The sequence below is a fragment of the Mesocricetus auratus genome, unplaced genomic scaffold (genome assembly GCF_017639785.1).
Source record: "Mesocricetus auratus isolate SY011 unplaced genomic scaffold, BCM_Maur_2.0 Super-Scaffold_100040, whole genome shotgun sequence".
In the NCBI taxonomy this organism is placed as follows: domain Eukaryota; kingdom Metazoa; phylum Chordata; class Mammalia; order Rodentia; family Cricetidae; genus Mesocricetus; species Mesocricetus auratus.
In genome coordinates this window covers 4,602,982-4,609,529 of record NW_024429217.1, presented here as the reverse complement: position 1 = coordinate 4,609,529, position 6,548 = coordinate 4,602,982, and the positions used below count along the sequence as shown (strand labels likewise).

The 6,548-nt window shown below is 47.2% G+C and overlaps 1 long non-coding RNA gene across 1 annotated transcript; it reads right to left on the bottom strand.

Moving 5' to 3' along the window:
- Nucleotides 1-484: 484 nt before the first annotated feature.
- Nucleotides 485-5,668, bottom strand: LOC106021705. The gene is made up of 5 exons (XR_001196899.3): nucleotides 4,848-5,668; nucleotides 4,634-4,772; nucleotides 3,722-3,848; nucleotides 1,600-1,919; nucleotides 485-880 (listed from the first exon to the last, which is right to left on the bottom strand). It is a non-coding gene; the product is annotated as an uncharacterized LOC106021705 (long non-coding RNA).
- Between the last annotated feature and the right edge of the window lie 880 nt (nucleotides 5,669-6,548).

The window sequence follows — 6,548 nt, the reverse complement described above, 5'->3', positions numbered from 1 at the left end:
AGTCTCTGTTCCCCTGGGGCAGACAGGACTCTTCCTGTCTGCCTCTTCTCTTCTGTCCTCTCTGTCTCCTTACCTCTTTTCTCTTCCCTTTTCCCCCCTCCCCTTTCTAATAAAACTTCTCACTAAGCTCTGTCTGCCTGGCATGTCTGTCCCTGGCCTCAGTCACCCTCGCCTGCCATGGCCATGAATTTGCCTAGGTCCTCCTCAAGTTTTATCATAACAATTGCTCTAAGACTTTACTAGTGAATGCACCTTAGGCTGACACAGTGCACCCAAGCTGTCAGCCTTAAATCTCTCTTAGGTCCCAGCCCTGGGTTACATTTTGAACAATTTAAACAGAGACAGGAGACTGCAAGTCTGGTCACTTAGCCATTGGGCAGATGGAGACTGACACAGAAAAGATAGTTGTTCTTTTGTTAAAGATTGCAATTAGACCGAGTGAGATGGAACTGGCACTGGAGCAATGGAGCAGGAGCCACAGAGAGCACATTAACCGTAATTTATTCCAGGGTGGGAAAGAGGACGTAGAGTTTTCAAGACTACTTCCTCCTGACCTGGGGGCGTTGACCATCTTTGGAGGGCCTGAGAAAGCTGGGGTGCAGCCATGTTCTGAGTAGCTGGTTGTCTCATCGCAGTCCAGGCTGTATGGAAGTCTCTGGTGCCTCTTAGACCTGGCAAGGTGTGAGCAGAGTAGAGGACAAGGATAAGTTTAGAAAAAAAAATTTCATGGGTCCTGGTACTTGAGGGAAGGATTGTAAGATAAGGGAGGGATTCCTGAGGGGTCCCAAGATGAGAGAAGGGAGTCCCAGGACCAGGGAAAGATTGAATAATATTTATTTGGAGTGAATCTGACCTGTTTAGGTGGGTCCAATTTGGCTCCCTGGAATTTACAAGAATCCTTTGAGTTTGTGGAAACATAAGTATTAGACACATTAGCAGCATATTTATGTTAGAAGTAACTTGGCATTAACATTTTTTTCCTTTTTTTCTTTTTTTTCGAGACAGGGTTTCTCTGTGTAGCTTTGGAGGCTGTTCTGGAACTTGCTTGGTAGACCAGGCTGGCCTCAAACTCACAGAGATCTGCCTGCCTCTGCCTCCCAAGTGCTGGGATTAAAGGCATGCGCCACCAACACCCAGCAAGCATTAACATTTTTAAAATTGACAGATATTTTTAGCATAATAAAAAGTACCTCAATCTTGACCTTGCAGTTATGATCATATAGTGGTATAGTTGCTTATTACTCTATTGGAGTTGGATTAGTAGCTTGTCAGAACTTTGACAATAGGACTATGAACAGTATCATAATGAAAGAGAGAAATCTGGAACGTATTCCATTCTTTTTAATGTCTCAATTCACTTTATTTGTCATCACTTAAGCCTTTTTATCCTCAGACCTTCCTAACTTTAATTCATACACCTTGCATTACCATCTTATATAGATAGACCTTAAAATACCTGTTCCTGAAATGTTTTGTAACAGTTAGTCTTGGCCGTTGCTTTAAGCTGGCAAAGCTACCAGACATCAAAAGCATCAGAGTTCTTGAGAAGGATAAAACTTTACCTGAGTTAATGATTAGAGAATGAGAGAGACTTATTACCTGGCTACATATACAGCCATCCCCAAGGTCCTGTATAGTTGCTGAGGGCAGCGGCTTTAAGGATACCCGCCTTCTGCTGATAGCATGGGATCTGTGGACCAGGAACTCTAGGAAGACTTGACTGCCATTGGCCCAAGCAACAGGGAGAAAGTCCATTTCACAGTCCTCCTGTCTAAGGTCTGAAGAGTCCTTTGCAGCAGTTGAGGTGAAAGGCAGGGTTGGTCAGTGGCCAGCGTTGCCACTTTTGTGGGCTGAGTTTCTTCAGTGTCCACCAGTCTTCTTGGAGGAAATGGGGTGGGGCCAGCAGCTGGCCTGTCTCTCTGTTATAAAATATTTTTAATAAAACATTTAAATGCCATGCTCTCTAAATCTCTGAGCATTTGAGGGCTGTGTGTCTTTTTTACTTTTGTAAACAGCTTACAGGAAGGACTGGGTGGTATAAATACTTTGTTAATTTGAAATATATGTTTACCATCATTTAAAGATACATAACAATTTAGAAATATTTGAGACTTGGCATAGTTAAATTTAAGTTGCATAGAGTAATCTTACACTTTTAAATATAAAGGTAATTTAAATCACATGTACAGAGACAAGCAGATGTATCAAACAGGACTGGATAAAAGTAAAAGGGATAACCAGAGTATAATCTCCGATTTGCACATTTTTAGCAAACAGACAGGAGATTTAAGGAGACAGAGTAGGCTTAAACTGCCAGTACACGAAAACAGGTCCAATGCAGATAGAACAGGGGGCCATGGAAAGACACAATGTTCCATAAACAAGCCATGCACAACAGGGCCAGTGAAAGAAGAAATTAGAGACAAAAATAAAAGGCAAACAGGAAATGAATTGTGTCTGTCAGTAGGGTTTGTTGGCAGAAGCTGGGGAGGCTGAGTGGGTGTGCCTACAGCTAGATCAAGTGGTCAAGATGGCTGCTTCCATAAACACGATTTCAAGCTGGGCCACATGGCCAAGACGGCCACTTCTATAAGCACATTCCTGCTAGCAGAAGTGGCCTCTTTTTCTCCGCGAGTGAGTCAGAAAGATGTGTGACCATCGCAGGTCTGAGAAACGGATGCACCAGTCTACCCACCCAAAAAGGACCACTTTAGGCCAGTGCTAGGTCACAAAAGCCGAGAGACCCCTCGTGGGTCGAATGTACAAAACCCCAAAACCTCATTTGTGGGGAAAAAAAAATGAAGACCTCTCAGTGTCCCGAGCAGACGTTGACGCAGGCCAGCTCACCGTGAGCCCTTGGCATCTGCATGGGGAAGAAACAGGGTAAAGGGCAGCAGAGAGGTGAGAGCTTGTAAATACAGTAACTCCTTTCATTAACCTGTCCGCTGGCAGTAACTGGAAAGCTCCCACAGCATGTTAGCTCCCGATGTGAAGTGTATTCCCCATGGGTGAGGCCCAAGATGGCCCAGTGCAATCTCAGGACTCGTTGGCCTGAGATCGCGGCCAAGGGCAAAACAGTCTGAAAAGCAATAGGACCCAGAAGTCAGGCAGCAAAATCCCCAGAGGCTTAAAGGCTTTGAGACACACTGTTCAGGGAACGGTGATGGACCTCATCAGTGGGAAATGTGCTGACTGGGAGAAAGGGTGTCTCACCGGGGCGCAGAGAACTGTTTGATGAAAAAAGTGGGTTGTCGACTTGAGAGAAGGATCCCCATGTCTCCGGCGACTGCCAGCAGGCAATGGGAGAGACCATGGAGAGAGCATCCTGGGTTTCACAGCATCAATGTTGTTCTTTTGTTTAAGATTAAAATTAGAAGACAGGAGATGGAACCGGTACCGGCACACGATACGTTAACCATAGTTTGTTACAGTGCGGGAGAGCGAGGGGGAGAGAGATGAAGAGGGGAAGAGAGGAAGGGTGTAAGAGAGTGGAGACAGCAAGGCGTGAAGACAGCGTAAGTGCTTGGGGGGTCTGTCTCTTAAAGGGGTCCTTTGCACCTGCGGGCAGACTGGTTTTCGTGGAACCCCGGGCTGACCAGAGCACTGCCTGGGTGCATTCTGCCAGGTAACAGGGGCAGACCAGCATAATGCCCGAAGCTTTCAGATACTGCCATTGTGTTTCTTAGGTACAGCCGTGTTATTCTTTTCAAATAGTTTTTACCTGGGGTCATCTTGCCCATCTGGCAGAAGAGAACTGGGACTTCAAGGCAGGCCAGGACTTGTGACCCTGTGGTGCCCGTGAGCATGATAGAGACGTGTTCAGGGGTGGGCCTCATGGCTGGCCAGTCCTGGTGAACAGCATTTACATCCTAGCATGTAAACTTCACTTATCTCCAGCAGCCTGGCTAACACCCTACCTTATCTTTGAGGGTATTCTGGAGCCAGTGGTCCTTAGCTAAATTCTGCTTTGTGTGACTGAATATCTCTTAAGCAAACACGTTAGTGTACTCTGTAACATCAGCTCTGTGACTTTGAGTTTCATCTACATCATTGGTGCTTCAGGTTCTACTTTCTTCTCTCAAGCTCACCTGTGAACCTACAATAAGCTCCTAAAAATTCACCTTCTCAATGAAAAACCTCAATACAACCCCCCTTTGAGACTCAAAAGGTTGCCTCAGAGGAAAATTCCCCAAAGTCACCTAGACAGGGAACAAGGTCTGATTAAAAAGAACATCTGGCCCAGAGTGGTGATACAGGACTCCGGCAGGCTGTTAAGATAAGTTTAATCTTGACCTTGTGGTTTCTCCAGGAAGGATGCCCACGTTCTTACAATACCCCTATTGCTTGCCCAGATCTGCACCTGCAGTGGCTCCACTTCTTACAATACCCCTATTGCTTTGCTTGCCAAAATTATGTACATAAAAAGAAAACTGTCCTAAAGCCCAGTGCTCTCAGCTGCTGAATCGCCCACAGACACCTGTATAAACAATAAACCTCTTGCGGTTTGCATCCAACTGTCTGGTATTGAGCTCGGGACGTCTCGAGGTATTCAGCCTGAAGCCTGATTACTTCAGGTCTTTCACTCAACTGACTTTGAAATCCATTCTTTGAATGCATGATGTTACGGGGTTACCTGGAAAGAAGCTTTCCTGAGATGCCTGAAGAAGCCCCTTGGAGTCTTGTTTATTACTGCCAGTAGGTTGTCCAAAGCAGAGGAAAAGGAAGCAGCTTCTTCTGCCAGTTTGCTCCGGTTTTCAGACAAGGACTATGACCTGCATGGAAAGCCGGCTCAGCAAGTGAGCTTTGTTTTCAGAAGTGAAGGATAGCACAGTGGTCAGGCAGTTTACCTGTAAGTCGGAGTCACATAGCAGGAATTAATGGCTGGCTGCCAGAGACCAGTCCACCACAGGAATTGACGGCTGGTCTAAGTGACCAGATTTCACTCCGGATACTTGAAGCAATTGAAATTCTCTTAGGAATGCTTCCACAGATGGCATCAGCATCTGGGCACACCTTGGCCCTGCCCCTTGGGCACCTGGCAGAGTGTGTCACCCCTCCATGCATGGCAAGCACTATCCTGGCCCTTTAAGAGACAAGCTTCGCCTACTTCCTGTCTTTCCGGCTGTCCCTCTGAACAGGCTGGCAGGCCTTTGCTTCTCTCTTTCTGTCTTTCTCCCTTCTTCCCCTCTCTCCCTCCCCTCCCCCCAATAAACTGGTGTTCCCACACCCCGTGACTCCCACCTGTATGGCATTTTTGTCTCTAACCTGCCATAGGGCTTTCTGCCAAAGTCCCACCCATACCACACATCATTAGCCACTCCAATGAGACAAAAGACCTGGAAAACATTGCCCCAAAGTGGCTTTCATGGTTATTGATTATCTGGCACCCCTGCCCCAAGCTACGGTTCAACTTGCTGTTCTCAAGTGCTCCTCCTTTTCCTTCACCAGAGTGTGCTTAGGAGTCAGTTAGAAACGCTGGTCTCCAGCTCACGACAGTGGCAGAACCTGGAGGCCGAATCGGAGGCGCAAAGCTGCAGCCCAGGGGGTTGAGGCGTCTGTCCTTGTCCTGACCTCCTGAAGAACCGCACCGGGAGTCTGGATGTTAAAGCAGCCGTCTCTCAGAGACTCGTTTCTTTTATTAATTCAGTGCAACTAATCAGGCACCACCAGCTAATGGCTCTCCTTCTACATCCCAGCAGGGGATTTGCTGATCTCAGTGGACACAATGGCCATGAATTTGCACTTGAATTATAAAAGGATATGGAAATTCAAGAATTTCTAAGCCAGCCCTCCAAGGGAACAACCACAGGAGGCTTAATTGTCTGCAGGTTTTTTCTTCCTGCTGATTAAGGTCTGGGAGCTAATTTCAATTGCTGATTAAAATGGTCCCTTTCTTCCTTGTATTTGGGTGTTAATGACAACATTCTTAGAATTCCACAAAGTCCATGGAATGCTGGAAGTGCTGGTGCTGCATAATGAGGAGCCCTCCATCCTTCACGGAGAGCACAAGCCCCTGAAGGACTGAAAAAGGATGCTGGGGCCCGCTGAGAACTTAGATGTTGTTTGGGTCAGGCCCATTTCACCCTAAGATAAGTACTTCACTCTCACGAGTGGATCTCTGACAAAGGAAACGTATAGAGGGTTGCTGTACCTGGGGCTTGAGGCGGTATAGTCACCGTGGGCAGGATGCCAGGCAGAAGTAGTGACACTAAGTGATAGCCCTGGCCTCGAAGCTCAGCATGGGGCCCAGGAAGCAGGAGCTCTAGGAATGCCCAGTTCACTGGTGAAGAATGCCAGAGGAGCTATGCTTTCTGCCTCCCCCTGAGTTAGTGCCCTAATCTCAGCCTGTCTTAAGTGACTTTAGGGACACCTCTGTGGGGTGAGAGAGTCTCACAATGGCCTTGTTGAGGCCTGTCCAGGTAGAACTCTGCCTCGCCCCTTCCCCACTCCAAACCATGCCCAGTCTCAGAAAGCCTGTGACTTGGCATCCCCTCCCCTAGAGTTGCTCAACAGTGTGCCTACAGGGTATTTAAATGGCCTCCCAAGGA